The sequence below is a fragment of the Spodoptera frugiperda genome, chromosome 1 (genome assembly GCF_023101765.2).
Source record: "Spodoptera frugiperda isolate SF20-4 chromosome 1, AGI-APGP_CSIRO_Sfru_2.0, whole genome shotgun sequence".
NCBI lineage: Eukaryota > Metazoa > Arthropoda > Insecta > Lepidoptera > Noctuidae > Spodoptera > Spodoptera frugiperda.
The window spans coordinates 4,270,334-4,292,550 of NC_064212.1; the positions used below are offsets into that span (position 1 = coordinate 4,270,334).

The 22,217-nt window shown below is 36.5% G+C and overlaps 1 long non-coding RNA gene across 1 annotated transcript in view; it reads left to right on the plus strand.

The window, feature by feature from the left end:
- The window catches only part of LOC118273088 (uncharacterized), a 58,929-nt gene that overhangs the window by 32,476 nt on the left and 4,236 nt on the right, over window positions 1–22,217 (plus strand). Inside the window, exon 3 of the long non-coding RNA XR_007707335.1 lies at window positions 11,079–11,206. This is a non-coding gene — a long non-coding RNA (uncharacterized LOC118273088). The remainder of the gene's footprint in view (window positions 1–11,078; window positions 11,207–22,217) is intronic.

Sequence of the window (22,217 nt, forward strand, 5' to 3'; positions counted from 1 at the left end):
CTCCGTAAACATTAAAACGGACAGACAGACAATAAAACAAACAAACAAACAATAGGTACGCAGTTACGTTACCACTTCCAGCCGATCTAAGTCATTGTTCACAAAATCAGGTAGCGTCAGCCGTCTACAGTTATTAAGCTGGTAATTTAAAATGTAGACTTATTTTAATTGAGTTATACACTTGAAGCAACCTATTAAATTTTGTTACGTTTTAACACATATTTTATGTCTAAATTAATTGGTGTAATAAACGTTAGGATATGAGTTATATTGAACATTTGAACGCTAATTGCTCGCCTATTCAACACTTCATAAATATATTAAGTTATTCTATGAGAACAATGGCTGTAAAAATATAAATCAATTACTTTATGCTTAATAGATTGAATTAGTTTGTAATTCAAGTTTTATTCGCTTTTTTCTATTTCAGTACGAATTGATAGCTCTAGTAAAACGTGCTAGGAATTATTTTTAGACATTTCACTACTCTATCTCACGTCTTAGGAGATGAGTGGATATCGTATCGTTGACACATTTTTTTGCTATGCTATGAAAAAACACTTGATCTTTTTCTAGAGTTACTTCCCAGGTTATCTGGAGCTTCATTATTCGCACTTGTATCGGAATAATAGGCCGATGAAGCAACTGACTTACAATCACTATAATGAAAGCAATTTTCTAGACACAATCGACTCATAGACCCTGTAATAGGAACAATGTAGATTACCTATGTAAAATAGTTTAGCCTAAATACCTAGTTAACCTAAGCCTCTATTCCTTAATCTCCTTCTAACATAAACACTCCTTCACCTTGACCGCTGACCTCCCACAATAATAGGATATGAAATACAAAAACAAATTCACAAAACGACCCATAATACCTTTGATTAGCGCATTGAAATGAGAACAAACACCTCAAGATTACTATGATATAGATATAAGACGCTTTGAACAACAAAAAGAATAAGACTAAACACGAAACAAAACTAGAAACACTACAAAGTAATTGAAAACAAATAACACACGGCTAAGACAACTTTAATAATGTGACATTCTACATGATTACATGTCAAGTTAAACAATACGTTCTCACGGGTTAATGAACGTGAATTTTGGACATGTGCGTAATAATTTAATGATATTCAGACACATTGTACACGTGAAAGTAAATCATTCCCACACTCCTGTTGAAGAAACTAATCATTTTATTAAATGAAACGTGTAGTTGGGAAACGTGAGCGCCATTTTTCCACGCGTTCCAATTTCAATTATTTTCGAATTGCTCGTTTAATGCAGTTTTTTTTTTTCAATCTACTCCGATGATATCAATCCTCTTTTTAATCTCTTTGTATAAAAACTTGTTGCTAATAGTTTGTGGATAAAGCTGCCTGGTGGCAACTGACTGCCAATGTCTATCAAAAATTCGAGAGTTGTTGAATCAGACGAGTGAATAAGTGGATATTATTGATCAGCCAGCTCGGCGCTAAGTGGCCCAGTGCTGACATCCTGCAAAAGGCTGCCTAGGGAGAGTTGGGGCAGATCGAATACCCTCTGTATACGCCACATTTAAAAACATTCAACAATTATTGGTAAACAATCAGAATTCCGTCTTAACAATGCATAATATCTAAAAGTTTCTCTAAAAATAAAACTTAAAACACATCAAAGGAACGAAAAATACGGAAAGCAAATTCATTTCCTCAATGAAATACGATGACAATTTTTGTTCACTCCATAAAGATACCATAAACCAATAGCGTCGCAAAAGAAATGAAAAAGCAAAGAACATTTCTCACAGGGCAAGTGAATTTCAACTGTGACGTCGTTAATAAGTCAAATGTGAAATATTGGTCGATATTCGAATGGCGATGAGTGGCGACCTCGCTTCCGAAAACCATCACAGTGTCGACCACAGCAGAAACAAAAAGGTACACGCCGCCGGCGCGCTTCCGATTGCACTGCCAACGCTGAAAAATTACATGAACAACCCCCAACAAGGCGGGTTAATATATTACTGGTGCTCTCGCATTCGGTAGGGTTTTACCTGATGTTCTTTTTGTGAAATTCTAATTTTATCGACTGTGCTCCCGGTTTTTCTAGCTCTCGGTGATATAGCAACTTCACTACTATGTGTATCGAGTCTTGCTTTATTCGAGCCCGCTTGTTGATAGTTTCAAATAGGGTTTTAGAAATCATCGCTCGGTATTATTGTGTATTTGATTGACACTTAACGCTCTACTAACAATTGAACATAACAAAGCCCTAAAGTTTCGTAACGGTATAAACGAAATGTAGAATTACTACATTTCTTGCGAGGCAGCGTCAGATTAATGTTTTAATATCTGATGTAGTTTATAACGTTGTCAAATCAGGATGAGACGTCGGACATAATGGATGATGATAGCTGGCAAAACCTGAATGCAATTTTTCAATGAGCGTTAATGTTTGCCGTCACGGAGTGTCGGAGAAGCCTAATGAGTTTGTGTACCACAAATCTTTCGTAAATGGGTGCACTGATTTTTTTTAAGTAATCACGCCACACCTTGGGACGTCCTTCAGCCTTCTGAGAAGCGAGCATGACTGTAGAAAAAACCTCGACAATTAGGTGCAAGTTTACTGTCGTAAATATTACAACGTTCGGGGAACGGAACATGGACTTTCTTTTGTTTCGCACGCATCACTCCCGGAGCGAGCCGAATCGTGGCGACACGGACTTGTTAGCTAGCGGGCACATGTTTTGACAATGTATTTCAACACAATATTTTTGGACCATAAATCTGTAGTGGTCACAGCTGCGATAATACTGACTACACGTCCTAGACTCCATTTGCAGGACAGAAAAAGCACCTATTATTGTGATTTCAGCTGGAGCGTGTCTAGCTAAGTACAATACTTATTGATGACAAAACACAAGAAGCGCCACATACTAATTCACACAACATCGACTTGTCCTACGTCTATTGACAAAAGTAATGATGCCATATCGGCGCCTAGTATTAGACTCATTTTTAAGGGGGGAAAATCATCCAATGACTTCTCTTGCCTTAGGCGAGGCGACAGGGAATGTCAGACTCCTACTGACTAAAAACCGTCCCGTTCCCACTCCTGCTTTTCAAGCCGGAGCCCCGGTAAACTCGCTAGGTAGTCCGCAGCTCCGGATCAAGTATAAGACCCTAACCACCTACATCTTTATATATATAATTCTTCTGTACGTGTGTATGTCACTGAACTTCTCTTAAACGAGTGGACCGATTTTGATGAACTTTTTTGTGTGTGTTCAAGGGGATCTGAGAATGGTTTAGATTCACAATTTTGTCCGCTGGACAATGTTTTTTTAATTAGTTTTTAATTTATTAGTAGTTGTTGATTTTGGAATGTTTTACATTGGATCCGACAGACGGCGCTACCATCGCAGTGTCAAATATTAATGACGTTAGATATTGTCATAACATTGTCATAACATTTGAATAACAATTTTCATCAAAAAGGTCCAGAATGTTTTAGCTTATTAAAAAAAGTTTAAAATTTTCAAATTAAAGACGTGTAGACAGGACAACGTCTGTCGGGTCCGCTAGTAGAAATATATTATCATTATAACCAGAAAATCAAAAACTGACTTTACAATACAATTCGAAAAAATCTCTTCAATAACTATCGCTACATACAATAAGGAGACTCGTACGCACAACATCGTGCACTAACATTGTAACACATGTGTAAATACTGAACACTAATGCCCACGGTAAAACATTTAACAGTCAGCTATAACAACTGGTTATTTTAATGTCCTCCAATTACAGAGTGCTCTCAGTTAACGATTTCGCTGGGCATTAACTATTACAATTTTATGTTTGAGACGGACGAAACGCGAAATTCTTAATATTTAAACGTTTACAGAGCATGCTGTTAATGTAACTATGTAAATGTATTAAGATTTTAAATATGAGTAAAGATTGCTTGTTGGTCGAGTGGTCATAAGTGCGACTGACGACTAAGGGATCCTAGGTTTGACTCGCAGATCGAGCAAGCTATTGCTAGAGTTTTCTAGCATGGAGTCTAGATTTACGGCCGATAGGTTCAACCTATGAAATGTAATGTGACACACCTGATGAAAAGTAGGTGCTACCATGTGACATATTATATTAACATAGTTTATCAAATTACAATTAAACTGTTCTTTTTATTAAACCATTTTCATCACTTGAAATTGTATTAAAATTATAAAAAAAGAAAGAAATAATAAAACGTTATCTTAAAGCAATCACTATCGAATTAACGTTTAGAAAGGGGTTTATTTCATTGCTTTAACTTTTTTTTCAAAAAGGAAGGAATGTCTATCGCCAAATCTATATTTATCCAAGGTATTTATCAGAGCAGAGGTCAACATCCCGATGTATCACACAACAGAGTAGGTCAGTGTCGTATTCAATCCTACCGTCACATACCGAGCTTCCCTTTTTCTGCACTTTCGTCCACCTTGGTGACTTACGAATTTTATTATCTATGGCTTAAAATGATATATGGCCGCTCTTAACTGGGGAATCATAAAATATTTTCTGTTTGTGAAATATTTCTGAAGCAATAAAGCAATAATTCACTACGGGACTACGGGGAAGACGATGGCCTTTATTTGCTGTCATAAATGTTCTGTTTATGGTGTACTTTTTTGCTGGTTGTACCGAAGCCGGCCGAGGGATGCACATAAACCTCGCGCTCTATCATTACGTACCTGTCCTCAGGTTTAACACTTAAACGTGTGTCTAAAGAAAGCTATTGCTTTAATTTCATATGTTTTATAGTATTCAATGTCAATATTTCCAGCGTTGAGGTTATCCAACTCACAATTTATGTAGGATCACGTTCCTCCGGTGTTCGGGTCCTTCGGGGACAAAGCTATTAATCGGTAACTAAATGCAGTAGTGCCGGCTAACGTCGCACATGACGTGTTAGTTTTGGTTTCAAACCATATTGGCGATTAAAGTTAAGCCTTTCAAACATCGCGACGACGTGTGCCTTAAAAGTCGAACCTTTGAATGACTACAAATCATAAAAATTCCAAATGAAAAACTTGATTACACTTTATCCGACCCGGAAGTACATATAACGAAGGACATTCTCTTGCTTACATCCTTTGATACTTTAAACAAGAAACGATGTTTGGAGTATTCAATGTTTTCCTTTTACTTGAAAACTTTATTTGAAGTTCAGTGAGCTCAACTTCAGTACAATACAAGACACAAGCCAGTTACAGAAACATTTTAGATCGAAACCTGGCACGAAGCCTTCCGAACCCCTTCACATCCGCTTTAATTGGTACCCTCATTGATCATAGCAGATCATTCGTTCTCGTCAACTAAATCAGAACTGACATGGACGCGTCAATTCGTGCGTCGGCGTTTCACACGAGTGTGAAACTTAGGAAGTGTCGACGGGGGGCTCCATTAGTCAGCGTGATTAGTTCTCGAGAGCGTTAATGTTTCAATGAGATGAATAATCGCCGGCAACAGTGACAAATGCGCTTCGGTCTTTGCGCGCACGCACCTGACTCCCCCCACAAACGCGCCGCGCCATCACTCAGCATCACTATGTTATACGTACCAGATGAAGAGATTTATATTTATTAATGTTAGTGCCCCCAACGTTTTTGTTACTTTATGGACTCGCACGGAATGAGTTTCATTAGCTCATGCTACACCTCACATAAATGACGCGCATAAAATAAACGTAACTCGAAAGTGACTGTTGGACGGAATAGCCGATAAGTGTGAAAGCAAAAGTGAAATAAACGCGGGTCCGAGATTTTTATTAAGTTTTATGGTCACTCTGTCTATTGATAAATGACTCGGCTTACGTATTCAGAGTCAAGGGTTAAAGTCGGCTGCGATCTAGAGTCGGGATCTTTTTCCAATTCTCATATCGATTTTTTTTATCGAAGTGTGGCGGGATATCGATGTGTGTCACTTTACTATGATTTAACATTGATTGGGTCCTTTGAGTTGCGCCGACTGTGCGTCAACGAGATTTACAACTGAGCCGATAGCTACCGCGAGTGTTATTGCGCTAAAATATTCGTATGAACGTATGAAGCACTCGAATGATATACAGTTTCCGAGAAGCCGGGACGTTAAGACCTTGCGGAGGAAATTATGGCAGGATTAGTTTCTAGACCTGTGATGTGGAGGATTTAGTGTGGGGAGCTGTTTGTAGGTACAAATATAGAGACGACGTGTACTGTACGTGTTTGTTACGTACTTACATGACGTAAAATGTCGAGAGTGCTTATGTTTTTATATACTTCCTATTACATATATCATTTTTACTTTGTTTCGGAATACAACTTCGCCATATCTTTAATGAATAGTTAAACAATACAATTTATTCACATGCATATACCCCGAAAAATTTAATAATTTTTACACAAACAAGTAAATTAAAATATTATAAAATGTAGGTTTATTTATAAACAAAAATATCTAGTTTATTTCAAAAAATATTTTCGATTAGTCGCAATAGTTTAAATCATTCGTCCGTCATGCGCGACAAGCCAGGCGATCCGACCGGCCGCGCCGAACGCGCCGAACGCGCCGAACGCGCCGACCGAAGATCGACCATAAATCAAAACATTCGTGTTTGTGATTAATCAAACAGACCCAAGAATACACCTTGAGGTTCATATTTACCTACACGTACCTGTCAGGTGTAATATTAACAGGTATAAAAGTATTCCTTTTATATTTCATTAGCCGAAGAATTTCGACCGACATCGCCGGTTGGTACTTAGCTCAAAACATGACTAATGGTTGCACCTATGATATCAAATCCATTTCAATCGTTTGATTGAATCATTGTGTCGTTTTGCAACGCCAATATTATGGTGAAACAGTTTTTACTTTCACCAAAATATTTCTGATTGTATGCAAAATTAAATTTTATTAACTGTATATTCCGATGTGTATCTGTGGCGATACTCATCCAAATCGTCACGTATGACTAAAAAACCACACAAACTTGTGTTACAGTTATCAACCGCAAAAATCGTAATCTTTTTTCCTCACATTAATTACTTTCTAAATCATTTAATACAATTTCGTAACGTCGGAGTGTGGTCAGTGCGGTGGGCAAGCAGCGCAGGCGCATGCCACACAACACGATGATGTAGCGATTTGTACATCATGTCGGTCTCATTTAAACCCACTGTCCTATTGCTTTTTTATATCAATAAATATTTTTATTATACATTCCTCACTGATGTTGAATCGATCGTAATCAGGTTAATTCTTAAAATAGATCTGCATTTCGACTTGCGAATACCTCTCAATATTTTTTTCCTCTATTTCGGTCCACGTCTTGATCGGATTGTAAGTGTAAGTATTCAATTTAAGATATTTTTTGTCACTATCGATTACTGTGACAGTAGCGGTCAATATGATAAAAATTGAATGCGAAATTAAATTCTATTACACACGGCCGATGAAGCTGTGTGAATTTGTTTTTTTATTCGAATGAACACTTTCAAATTTGACGTTCCTTATTCAAAAAGAAAGAAGAGTGAAATAACCGTTGCATTCTGAGATTGTTTATTGTTTTTATCTTTTACAAACAACATGAAAATAGAGCCGTTAATACGGTTAGACGGGTACTACGTCCGAACGACCCAAATCGAATGGCCCATGGGTCGTTCGGACGTAAACAAAAATCAGCTACGTCCGAATGGCCCACTCAAGGAAAAAAAGAAGGAAAACAAATGATTAGTTAAAATAAATGAAAAATTATTAGAAAGTACATTCGCAAACATTATATTAACATAAAAAAAAAATATTATTAATATTTTTAATATATTGATATATATATTTATGTATATATTTTTTTTAATTATATTATTAATATTTACGACATAAAATATATAATTACTATATACTGATTAAAAAAAAAAAAAAAAAAATCCGCCATTTTGATTTTTTATTATTTTTATATATCCAGTGTCACTCTCACAGTAAATACGAATCTAACGACACCTCTCAAGTCAAAATCCATCAAGCCGTTTAGGCTGCAGAGCGTGCCAAACAATTATACATACATACATACATACATACATACATACATACATACCCTCCTTCTGGCGCAGTCGGGTAAATACTACCAAAATACACCAACCGTACCCAAATATACATTGCACCCGAATGTACATTATGTAGTTACTCATTTGTTTTCCTTCTTTTTTCCTTGAGTGGGTCATTCGGACGTAGCTGATTTTTGTTTACGTCCGAACGACCCATGGGCCATTGGATTTGGGCCGTTCGGACGTAGTACCCGGTTAGACGTTACTTAACAATTTGTTAGTAAATAAAGTATCTTTTGTGCATCAAAAACCACATTTTTATTATGAATTAACATGTTTATATAGAGACTCATTTGGTCGAAGATCTTCTTCAACAGTTTTTGTTTTGCATTCTTATTGTGAGATATAAATTTAGACCTTATACTGTTGTAATATGAATTATTTTTTATCAAGAGTTTTTAATGTACGGCTTTGGTCCAGGCTGGATGTCAAAGTTATGACGTGTTAGATTGATTATCGGATGGATGTTAAAATACGTTTTACGACTTTTTACGACGAGCTTTCGGTGGTAAACCGCCTTAACAGATTCGTTCGTGATCATATCTACAATTTGGGGACAAAAAATAACATCTTATCTTTATAAAAGAAATTGTTGATATAAAAAATTTACAGTTATGAATTATTCAATGTATTAATAAGAAATAATATTTTTATCGACTACTTAATTAACTATTATTTCTCATGCTGGAAATTGTTCACGGGGTTTTCAATCTAATCTAAAAAACAAAAAGCGTTTATAAAAAAATCTTAATTCAACTGTAACATTACAGTATAATTATTCTAGCCATTCGTGGGCATAACCCGAAACCTCTTTCTTACTTCAGAATCAATTGGAAGAGAATATAAGGAATGCATGACTAGACTAATTCTTTAATTTTCTTTAGGTACTCCTTTTTAATTTTTAAATTCATCTAATTGCCCTAAAACCTCCTAAGTCTGAAAACTATACTGAAAACCGCATCAAAATCGGTTCAACCAAACGCGAGATAATCGCGCACAATATACAATAATAATATATGCATACATACTCATTTTTTTTAAGTCGGATAAATTCTAACATAACCTGGAATACATCACGTGTTTTAGTTCTAGACAAGAAAAGCAAGACTAGAAATTAATAAAATATTCACTAGTATTAGAAAAATCACAGAATGAAACTCAAACAAAAAAAAAGAAAAAACAAACAAACATAATTTAAAAAAAGTTTATAAAACAAAACAAAATGTGTCGCGGGCGCACCCACCGTGTTTTACCTGTCACATATCCGGAACATAGGGGTCAATGCCCGGTGACCACCAGTGTGTGACTACCAAACATTTGCTCTCGGATCCTAGTTCCGATTCACATCCGTGTAGCAGGTGGTAATCATTGGACGGTGTACCCATTATCGTGATTATATTGATAACGCGTGAGTGACTAAGGAATCTACTCTAGATTTTTTTCAGATACTTCTTTTAAGTTTTAAGCTTTTAGGTGTATGTAATGATGGTGGAGAATTCATGAAGACATTTGTGATACATATGTTCAATGACTATTATGCTAGGGAAACCTGTGCTACTGGGGTCATCCAATTGGTGTCGTAAGAGCGAAATACGGGACTACATCTTACTACTATGTATTATGAATGCGAAAGTTTATGTGTATGCTGATTGGCTGTAGGGATTGGGTTGAAATTTGGAACAGGTGAAGATTATTGACTGGAATAATACATGGGCTTTTTATCCCACGGTAACCAGAAGATTGGGCAGCAGCGCTTTCAGATAATTACTGAAATTTTTAAATTGCAATCTATATTCAGTCTAACAATCGTACAGATCACTGTTAAATTTTATGTAGACGAGACCCATTGCTTCACTGGACTTTCACGAGCAGTTTGTGAGCTAATATAGGTAAAAAAGTAATCAAATAATAGCTAGGCTAGTATATTTGTCTTTAAAACCTGTAATTTTCTAAATCCTTTTACATACAATATCAGATACTCTCGTACACACAACCCAGTACCCTTAGTACAAGTTTGCATTACGTTCGACCTTTAGATCGAAACGAGCGCGGTGCTCTGATTGGTTAGTATATTCGCACCGGCCAATCAAAACGCCGAATGCGCTCCCGTTTCGTTTTCGTTAAACGTAAAACAAACTCGTACTAAGGGTACTGTTTCCGCCATTTCAGATCTAATCCTACGTGACAGACGTAGCCTTGTGAACCATACCAAGCCCATTAATTACAATCCTAATCACTGTCACCAATCTTTCAATACTAAAACAGTTCCTTAATTTATATCAGATCTCCTTCGTTACGACCTGGGTGGCCAAACCTAGTTTTTGTGGCATTTTAACACTAAAAAACTATAGTCTAAAGACCTGTTTGTATTGCAACAACACGCTAAATAAATGCAGTAACGATACATGAAATTAAACGACTCGATTGGACAAGTTAAATAAATTGAATCTCATTTATTTATTTTTATTTCTACATTTAGCTATGTTCTAGATTTGATTAAAAAGTAATTTAGTACAGTTAATAGGTGAGAGATTAGGTCTGTGCTACTGGGAACTTGTAAAGCCGGTCAGACGCGGCTGTAGTAAAGTATCTATGATAGTTGATACTAGTTACTAGACCAGCTGGAACACAACGGGAGTTCTGTCTAAGGTATATTGATTTATATAGACTGAAGGCTGATATAAGACGTTACATGTCAAGAAATGACAATCAGCTGAACCAACTTAATGCGAAATGTGAACTTTACGTTGTTGACGTAAAGTTGACAATCCCTACTGTGCAAGGCTTGTAAGCGGACACCCCGTTGGGAGATTACTATTTAACTAATAAATCGTAGTAAATCTTAATCATTCCAAAACTCAGCTTCTCATTCGAATGAACATGATTGCATGATTAAAACAAATTAATTATATTTACATAAAAAAATAATTCCAATAATCACAATTCCCCATCACATCAGGTTGACCAACAAGTGCATGCCTGTGTGACATCGGAAGCGGAAGCTGCTCCCACGCGGGGAGGGTTCCGGCGCACGCGCACGCCGTGATCTCTGACGTCACTTCCGGACGGGCCTTGATTGAGAGTGAGGTAACGGTTAATCACTGATTGCTAGTTCATTGTGTGGCCACTGTTTCAATTAGGATTAATATAACCTTCCTAACGTAACTGAAATTCGTTCTAACTTAACCTTCGATTATCCTATCAAGCTCACTTTGTGAATGTTACACTGAAGTTGATGCTTGGAAGTGGGTGCTCCAATGTCTCTGGTTACAAAGCAATACTTCTCTCAATTAACATTCGGATTATACTCCAGACAATCCTCGTCTCATCCTCAAACAACACATTCACAATAATTATTACTTACTTTATAGTTGAGCTAGAAAGTTAAACACTAAATCATCTTGAGCTTAAAAACTCCTTACGTTTCGCATGCACCCACGTCCCACACACCTCAACAGTTACGAGCTTGCAAAGCAAATAACATAGCATTTCCTTACATTGTAACAGTCCATAAAACAAGAGACTACTACAAACTTGAGTAAAATATAATTACTATCCATTATTACGTTTGCCAACTACATACGTCAAGACACACCTACACTCCGTTCCACATTGGTACTTTCAATCAATGCCATTGTTTAACTAATTACAGCCTGTCTTCCCTCACAAATGTAATGATACAGTTTCGTTTGTTTCAAACAACACCAACGCGCTTATACATCAAAAAGTCTCACCGACCGCAGAGGCCGGCTCACAACTAATTCGTACAATGTAATACTATAATTTGCCATAAGCAACACTTAATATCTCTCGTTATCTCCAACTTGAAGCGTTATGCCTCATAAGAACCACGTAATAGGGCATCTCTTAAAAGCCGCCGAATTATCATAATGAGTAATAACCAATTGCACGAAGCTCACGTCAAATCGGCTTAACTCATGTAAATTTATGGTTATAACTCAACTTTTTTGTGTTTTAAGTCAAATTGCTGAGCGTTTTAACCGATGAGCCACGACGGGCCCTATTAGCGGCCAAATGGCGTATGGCGGGAACGATTCGTGAAAGAAATCAAATTACAATAACGATGCACGCTACACGGCAGTCCACCGCCGATACTAAAATAACGGGTTACGTCTAATTTATAAGAGGTAAATTGTAGGATGCCACGCGCTAGAGATGTGTCATTAGACGGCCCTCGTAGCCCAAGAATTATGTTTGGTTAGGTTTGTTCAACGATGATTATATGTATTAGTGAAACCTCAATGAAACGGAAGCTCGTTGTCTTGTTGCCTACGCTACGTACTACGTGCAACGTGCATATGGTCAATTATTATTTAATTTCAAACTTTTATTATTAATAGTTTTTCCAAACGGGTTGAATGTCGAAACCTCTAAGTACTTATAACAAAAATTAATTCCAATTACAGATCTCTCTAAGCACAGTAGTCTCTCCAATACAAACCCTGATCAAATAACCATCCCAATATTTGTGTTTTAACCAAAAATTTGGGTAACGAGAGCCGAGACAGTGTGTCTACGTATGTGGATGTACCGGCAGTCGGCAGCAGCGTGCAGGTAGGCATGAATGGCCGGCGCCCCGCTGCTAGTGAGTTATGTTGGGCCCCTGGGGCGCAGCGCGGGCGCAGCTCCGGCTCCTTCACACCTCCGCCCGCGTGTGGTCCCGCGGTTTACGAGCCGGCCGAAGCTGCTGCGCGCACGCTGGTCGGCGCATGCGATACTGCAGCAGATAGCCAAGTGCATTTTGTTTTATCTAGCAATCTGTTGTTTCGCATTCTAGCGGATGTTGTGGCAATGTGTGTTACAAATGTGATACCGTCTGATATCTGGTTAACCATAAATATTGCGATGTCTTAAAGTTGCTGTTCTTGTAAAAGAAATTGTATCAATAAAGATACATCAATTTGCGAGATGTGATCGTTAAATATCAGGATTTTTTCCAATTCAACATTATCAATTTAATATAAAATTTTCACGAAAACCATCTATGGTATGGTAGGCAATTTCTTGGCTACCTTCGACGCACATCATCCTGTACCGCACCTAAATCTTCCGGCGTTACTAGTAGATATCCTTACGGTAAGATATTATAATATTAGTCACATTAGTGTGTATATTTTACCGAGGAATTATTTTATTTGTTAGACTTATTACGACCTGCCGGGTTTCCTGAGAGATACGATACAGGCTGGTGCCATTTTTATTAGACAGGAAGGAAATTCTAACGTTTAATATATTCTAAGTAAAACGTTTGAGGTTTATTTATAACATTCGTATTTCGATCCGGTTTTAGTAGGACGAGGGATCGGGTAGAATTGAACGTAGTTAGGTAGTAATACAAATATTTAGTAACTAGTACTAGTAGTACGTTTATTTCCTTTCTACGATACTTTCTTCGAATACTTAGTTGTCATAGAACTCGTAGATTGTATTTCATAAATATCATTTTTACTTTGTTTTGCTTTACTACGGATCTTTTTCTCCTATGGCTTTGAGTTTCCGAGAACACTGATTAATAAGTAGATTCAGTTAAAGTCCCAGTAGTCGCACCATCTAGAATACTAGTATACTGCTGAATGTGATGCGGATACAGTATTAGACTCAAACTCAACAACCCAACATAACTGGGAAGAGGGAAGGAGAAATAGGTATTTTTCTAACTATCAACAATGACTGTATAACGACTACTCTGTTAAGAGACTATATCAGTAGTAGAGAAAAATCTGAAAACCACATGATTTCAAGAATACCTAACAACCACATGAAATTATTAAAGTATGTAAAAGTACCGCCACGCCTTTTATCCCCGACGAGGTAGACAGAGGTGCACACTGTACAATGTACATTTATTTTTCACCATTTATGTTAAGGTCCCATGTAAAAATACCATTTCAAACATAACTAAAGCGAAACACATTAAACGATAGACATGTACTAGAAATAATTTCTCCATTACGGAAATCTAGACATTACTCGTTTTGACCAATATGTCTCGGTGCAGAGATTAGCTATACTGTTGGTATATTTCCAAGCATTATATACGTAGTTTTGTATAAAAAGGAGAGGTCTTAACACAGACAGTTCCTGCTGTAAGCCCAGTTATTTATCGCCGTCCCACTGGCCGCACTAAGATTTATGCTGTCCAGAGGAAATCATGACTGGAAACGCTTTTTGTTACGACTCTCGAGCTGATTTTTTGTTTATTATTTTACTTAAATTTTCACACGAATGTACCGTTTTGTTAATTTGTAATTACTTAGATTTATTTGTTAAATAGATATAATAAGAGGAAAAAGAATTATGTAAATAATACAGATTAATTAATGAATTAAAGAACGCAGGTAATTAGTTCTATTTGCTTATAAAATTATACAGTTTTTGAGGTAAGCAGGCCGATTCCTAGTTTTAGAGTTAATACTATAATGATAAATTATTCTAATAATGGCTATTCACACAAAAGTAATAACCCTCAATACACTTAAATAAAACGGAATACATTACCACTTCAAGCTTGATTACGACCATATTAAAACAGATTAAAATCACATTTCAATACATATAATCGTAGACTAACACTTAACCAAATTAGCAGTAAATCATAATTCGCGCGCCGTTCAGAGGTCACATCGGTCAGTTATACATGATTGTTGGAACAAAACTCTCGATGCTACACCTGTGTGTGTCCCCTTGAATCGTGACCGGTGTCCGCACGGTGTGACCTAGGAGCGTCGTCTGAATGCCGTAATGCGGGGGCGAAGATTTATGAAACGGCTACTGCTTTACCGGACAACGGAGGTCGATTTAAGTGAAATTTATTTATGCATTTGTATGTAGTTATTACTTGTTGCTAGATATAAACGTTGGATGGTTTAGTGTGTCCTGTGCTTGGGAGGTCATGTTGCTTTAGGGTCGAGTTTCAAGTTACTAATTTTGTCTTCAATTTGTAATGAAGATATGGTACATAGACATAGTGAATTGTATAGATATATCTCTGTTGTATATAAGTTTTTTTTTAATCTTTGCTGCGCTCTAGGATTTTCTCCTGTTTCGTGGTTGCGTTTACAAACATACACATGACACCCAGACCCGGAACAACAATTTGCGGATCACACAAAGAGATATTTCGTGCGAGAATCGAACCCGCTACACATTGCATGGCAGCCGCAGTGTTATTTTATAGATGGAAACTAGGAGATATATTTTTGAGATGGTTTTTCTCATCCATAACATTTCTTGATAAGAACGTTTAGGTAAATACGTTCTTCGTCACACTTTACACCTATCTACAAATAAAACGTACACCTAATAACTTAACTCTGGTTCAATAAAAACAAATTATAAACTTCACACGTAATCAACCTTGTGAGTACATCGAACATTACTTGCCAAGCAAAAAAAGTCCTAATCACCTCAAAAAAAAATCCTCAATTACATGTACAAATGTACATTACCCGATGATTGTTCACACGGTCGTCAATCGGCAATCACCTATAAATTATATATGTGTTACGGTAAGAGTGAATAATCGAAAATTATTAATAATTTTCTACTATTATTAATAATTACCGAAACTCGAGGTAAAAGTGATAAATTAATCACATTTGTCCGTTATTATTAATAATTTTACCCTAGTAGTGATAAATGTAATAAGTGGCCAAGATGTTATTTTTATTTCAATTTAAACGGCAATATATTGTACTTGCACGATAAATATTTGTTGAATTCTATGATAATACTTTAAAAAAATTATTTTCTACAGAAGATTTACAGGCGGATCAAATATAGGATTCGTGTTAATGAAACAATAATTGTTTAATTTTATTTTTGTTACAATTTTATGTACCACGAAAGATTTTCTTGCATAAGAATGATGGTAGATTTGATTTTTAAAAGAATTTTATTGTTAGTTTTGTGATAAATGTGCCCTTTTTGGCGAGGCGAGATGGAGTGTCAGACTTTTACTGACTAAAAACCACCCCGTTCCTACTCCTGCTTTTCGAGCCGGAGCTAGGTAAACCCGCTAGGTAGTCTGCAGCTTCGGATCAGGCATCAGCCCTACTGGGCCCCATCTGTGATGGTCTGGTGGCTCTTTGAGGCGCGCGCAGAACGCGACGCGCCGCACGCACGGGTCTGGTTCTGGTCGGGCGGCGAGCTACCCTTGCTCGCTGTCCGCAGACCCGCACTTAAGATGGCCGGAGATCGCGATCCCCGACGTCCGGAATATCTGTCGCGACGGCTGGGGCGTCAGGAGGTTTGTTCTGTCCCCCGCCTCCTCCTTAGCTAGTATGACTGCTTCGCTTCATACCATAGCCTGAACCAATGCCGGGCGCGAGAGGTCGCTGTCACCGACCCTGGGGACACGGTGATTTCCAGCCCATGCAGGATACACCGCCACCGTATGCTCCACCATGTCCTCCAGGCGTTACCTCCCGCCCAATCAGAAACAGGAACCTACCGAAACTCCCATGTCCGGTAAGCACCTGTGTCAGGCGGTAGGTGAGGACGCCATGGCGCCTCTCTAGCCACTCCTCAAACAGGGGACTTACCGCTGCAATGAAGGCGAACCCAGATAAATGTGCTCTAGAAGGTCACTATTTAATATTCTAGTTCATAATGTGCGAATTTGTTGTCCTTTCGTTTTAAAGCAAGTAAAAATAACATTGTTTGTGTGATTTCTAATTAATATAATCGTAAGACTGTGTTTAATATTATAAATAAATACATGCTGGTCAAGAAACATTAGGTTTGTATTTATTTTATTACTTTCACCAATATGTGTCGTGAATTATTAATAATCACTACTAAAAGTAATAAATTTCGATAGATTATTCACATTTACCAAAACGTGTGGTTATTATTAATAATTTTGTAAAATTATTAATAATTTTCAATTAATCAGATTTACCGTAACATATGCACACTCACATATCTTGACATTATAATAAGTGGGTATACTTATATTGTTATATAAAAAAAATTGAATCATCATTCCGACTAATTTGCATCGATGCGTGCAATCCGACGCACTTGGATTTCGAGTGTATGTAATTGTATGGGCGAACAACAACTTATTACAATTGTATGAGCCTATAATATATTATGTTACATGTATGTCCAGTATTATTTAAATTCTGTACTCATGTTGCGTTGCTGTTCATGTACTTCTTAACTTCTCATACCTAATTGATGTTAGCCCGCGGCTTCGTCGATTTTCACTACCTTTTCACCTATCAAAAATCTTATAGTGGTCTCCTAGCTCCCATCTAATTTTATAATGAACTAACTACTTCGACGCGGTTTCACCCACTGTGCTCGTCTCATTTTAATCGTAGCGTGGTGTTTTACACCCTATAGCCTATAAGCTTTCTCGATAAACGCAATGTCCAACACAAAGAGAATTATTCAAATAGGACCAGTTGTTCTGGAGATTAGCGCGTTTAAAGAAACAATCCCTTCAGCTTTGTGTATTAAAAAAGTATATTGTATCGTAATTAGTTTAGCAGTTTGGGAATAACAATGATCTATAATCCAAGTAAAACAAACTTATTTGAACAATTTAGGACTAAGAAAAATCAAACTACAACTCATAGCAACATCGTTACCAAATTAAGGATATACATTTACGTTTTAATTGACTACTGAGTACTGATATACCCCGTTATGATTAGAGTAATGAGATCCAAATTGATACACTCAATTGATACAGATACCGCCAATCTACAACCGAAGCTATTACATTAGCTCAGATGTTGTTACTGATAAACATAATTGGATATTTTATTTATTTTTCATTGTCGGTTTAACTAATTAGAGTTCGAATTATTTGATTCTGCATTTGTTGTGAACTAGGAAGTAGGAAGGGTTGGTGTTAATTGTTTTGTTATAAGAAAAAAATATTAATTAATTAAATAATAAATATTGTGTTGTGGTTTCTTACAAACCGATCAAAACCGCCTACGCAAGTTCTACGCATTGCTACTCAACGTCTACACCAGTGTTATGATACATAACTCTCTATACAGTGCTAGGCATTTTCTAGGCAGTGCTACGCATCGTCTACGCAGTACTACGCAACGTCTACGCAGTGCTACGTAGCGTCTACTAAGTGCTACGCGGCGTCTATGCACCATCTACTATCATATGTCCAGATTATCATTGTTTAATTTGTAAAGTCGATGAGACTTCTAATTATTTAATTTAAATAATATTTTTACAAATACAACTACCAATTTACAATTTACCTTAACCCAGTTGACATTTCAAATTGAATATGCTCGGAGTAAAAAAAAATAATAATATGACAAGTGACTCTTTTACTTTTACACACATAAACATCGAAGTAAACGCCTATTAATTTTAATAGCCACAATTATATGTACAGCAAATAAAATTTATGTGAAATACATTCTTAAATTTTCAATAAACACAGTGCCCATGACAATATTTTATATCCACTGATTTTTATGGACGTAATAAAATATCGTCCGACCGGGATAGATGACTGGGAAAGACAAATATACGGAAGATACAGTCGAATATAACTATCGTATTAAAGTTTAAATGAAACACATGAATTTATTATTTATTCCTGTCATGTCACCCCTTGACTAAGAAATTTACTAAGAAAATCATTGTAAAAAAATTTAGATCACCTACAAGTATTTGTGTTTACAATGATATATACATTTTCAATAATTTAAACTAGCTTCTGCCAATAAAAAGTATCCTATGTATTAATCCAGAATGAATGAAAAATGAATCCAGTTATAAGTGTTTTAACGTTTACCTAATTCTTGTTTCGTTTGTGTTTGTTTTTCTTAATTACGTATGACATAAGACTATAAGTACTTCATCATCTATCGACGAACAACAATCTAAAACTAGCAATTATGAACTCCAGAACAGCCCAATCCCTCGCAACAACGAAAGCAACTTAATAAAAACTAGATTAAACCGGTTCATCCTAGATTTCATTTGCGGATTCATTCTCTTAGATTAAGTTAGTGCGACCACCGGTTCATTGTTGCATTTTCACGAGAAGTTTAATAAAGACCTTCCACACATAGCACAATACTCGTATTTCATGCCCACGCGGCCGGCGACCGCGGGAGCCCGCGACTCCTTGTCAAGCGAATAAACTGCGATTCTTACGGCTAGTGTGAAATGTTGCTTACATTAAATGTGAATATATTTTAATAAATGCACCATATGTTAGTAATATGCGTAGTTTATTATACGAAGTGTTGGACGAAGCGAATGTGTGCGGTATCATATTAAATGTAATTGGATTGTTGCCTTGATGCGGTTTTATAATTCGTTTTTCAATCACCGATCGACGTATCGATATTTTAATTATCGCGTTAAATGTTTTAATTTAATGCTTCACACAAATTAAATATGGTTTCAATCACCGAAATGCCTTCGTAAAAGTCAAATATCGATATAATTAACAGTGAAATTGTATTGATGTAGTAGTGCAAAAATAAAATTAAAAAGCTACTCTATTTCACGAGTTGTTCTGTTCAAAGTAGGCAAAGACATGTTACATAATATCTAATTATTTGTTCTCTTATTCCACGTAAACGCGGTAGGCTGTAGCGTATCATGTTGGGACATTAAGCGGGCTCATATAAAACCACCGTTCACATTGTAAGTAGCCAAGATCGAATCTGGACTGTAACAAATCGAGGAGAGCGATGTTCTCGCGATTGAGTTATTACAGCTTCCTGTTAGGCTACTTGTTTTTGTGACTCCTACTGTTTTTATTAATTATACACTATAAATAATAAATATTTTATGTGTAATGCGATACGCAGGTTGTTCAGATCCTGTTGTCTGATATAGCGCTCGGATCGGGCGAACAACGCGCTGTTATTATTCAAACGGCTACTTTTTATTGTTTCTTCGAGATATTAATGTTTTGTCCTCCGGTTGGATCAGATGGTGCATTCTTTGTGTATGCTACTGTATTGACATAATTACCTACTTTTATGTTATAGTATATGTTGAACGTGGTGTTTGTAGAAATCGGGACGATTTTCGTTGTACCCAGTCTTTTGCAGGATCATGATCCTGTTTTAACTCGAGTGGTAGTTTACAAGTATTCGTTACATTACTTATTGAAGACTTTTAGCTCTACAAAAGCGCCGATTAACAAGAATTTAGACCACAATAGTCGAGTTTACAACCACAATACGATGATAAAACTGGTTATAAAAGAATTTAGCTTCACATAGAAAGACTTATAGGATACCTAGTCTTTTAACTTCTAGGATATAAAATGGACAAAAGGAAAGGGGATAAAATCGTGACGACATTTCACATCTCTCACCTAATAAGGCAGCTTACAATTTTACTCATACTTCAATAACATTTGCAATAAAACGGTTAAGCAGGCTCTTAGAGAGACCACACACTGGGCGCTGAATATAAGAGACAATTATTGATTAGTATTACTACACCTTTTGCATAACTTGATGAAGAATTAGACTTTGGTTGGACATGGCACCTAGTATCTACCTACCTGGCAATAGACAATAGTGTACATAAACACGACTCTTCGAAAAATGACAGGCTAAGCCAGGCGATGACAACATCACTTTATCTTATCACTTAAAAAAATCCGACGAGAATCTCCGTCAAAACGTGCTACGGTAAAACTATCAAAAAACAAAAACACAATATCCTGGATCCATTTCTATGAAATGAAAACCTTACTTAACCTTAATAATCACACTTCCCTTCAACACAAAACACAGCATCACCCAATAAACCCAAAAGCGAAATAACACACCTATCATTTAAGAAAATTGAGTGAATACAAAAATGTTTACTCCAGAGTCCTATGTGAGGAGTTCTTTACGGGCTTGCCCGAGAGTGTCCGAGAGTTCCAACGAAAGGCTCGTTACAGTACGTGACGTGGCACTCTGAGTGCTCATTACACTTACCCTTTGAGTTATAGTACCGACACACTGAACACTGCCTGCACTCTCACCTGGCTCGCTAAATGACGAGCTTGTAGTTGTAGCTAAGTAAATAGATGTTAAGATGTTGGTCGAAGAAAATACTTTGGTACTTAGTTAGTTGTTGTTTTGCTAATTTGTATTTTTTTCTTTATATGTGGCTGATATGATGATATAATGCTTTATATGTAACATGTGATAGTTGGTAATAGAAATTACTATATTTCTCTCAAAAAGGTATCAAAGTTTCAAGTTTATTAATTATTTTGTTTTTCGGCTTACTCGCGTAATTATTTGACGAGGAACTCGACTAGCTATTACAGTAGCAGCACAACAGTCGCCGTGTCGTGTGTCGCGGAATGCTGCTCCTAAATATGAGCCTCTAGCATGGCTTGAAATTAGTCGAGTTCCTCGTCAAATAATTACGTGTGTAAGCTGAAAAACATAATAATCAATTTAGTATGTCTCACAAAAGTTATAATATAAGTTCAACTTTAATGCGAGTTGAAGTTCAGGTGATCAAGTACATGTTGCTCATGGATATTTTTTGCCCAAAAAAATATCATACGAGATGTTTCATATTGTTCATTTATTTTGGTATATTTGACGTGTTCCAAATTTCCCTTAATTAACTTACAGCCACTGAGAATTTTATACCTTATGAACCCAAACAAAAGTATATTGAACACCAACAAAAAGTCAAAACTACAATTACCATCGATTTACAAGCCTTAAAAAGTCCCAAACAATAAAAATGAAACGTAAACAACCAAAAATAAGATCCATAACCGATTGGCAGATCATTTTACGACCATTGCTTGGCCTCTGCCCCAAAGATGAGACCAAATTGAAACTGCCGTCAAAGTAAATGACATTTAAGTATATCTTCAGTACTTCGATCACGATTCACACTCATTTCGTACCGAAAAGTCACACAAAATGTCACCTTAAGGCAAGCCTGTGAGCGTATTGAGTGAATCACGCGAATTACAACAGACCCACAAATATACTGTAGCTGGATATTGGTAAGGTCCAAGTATTGTCTTAACTCTACCAAAAAAAAAAACAGAAGCATAACAGAAACATGTTATAAAACAAAGTCGCTTTCCCTGTCCCTA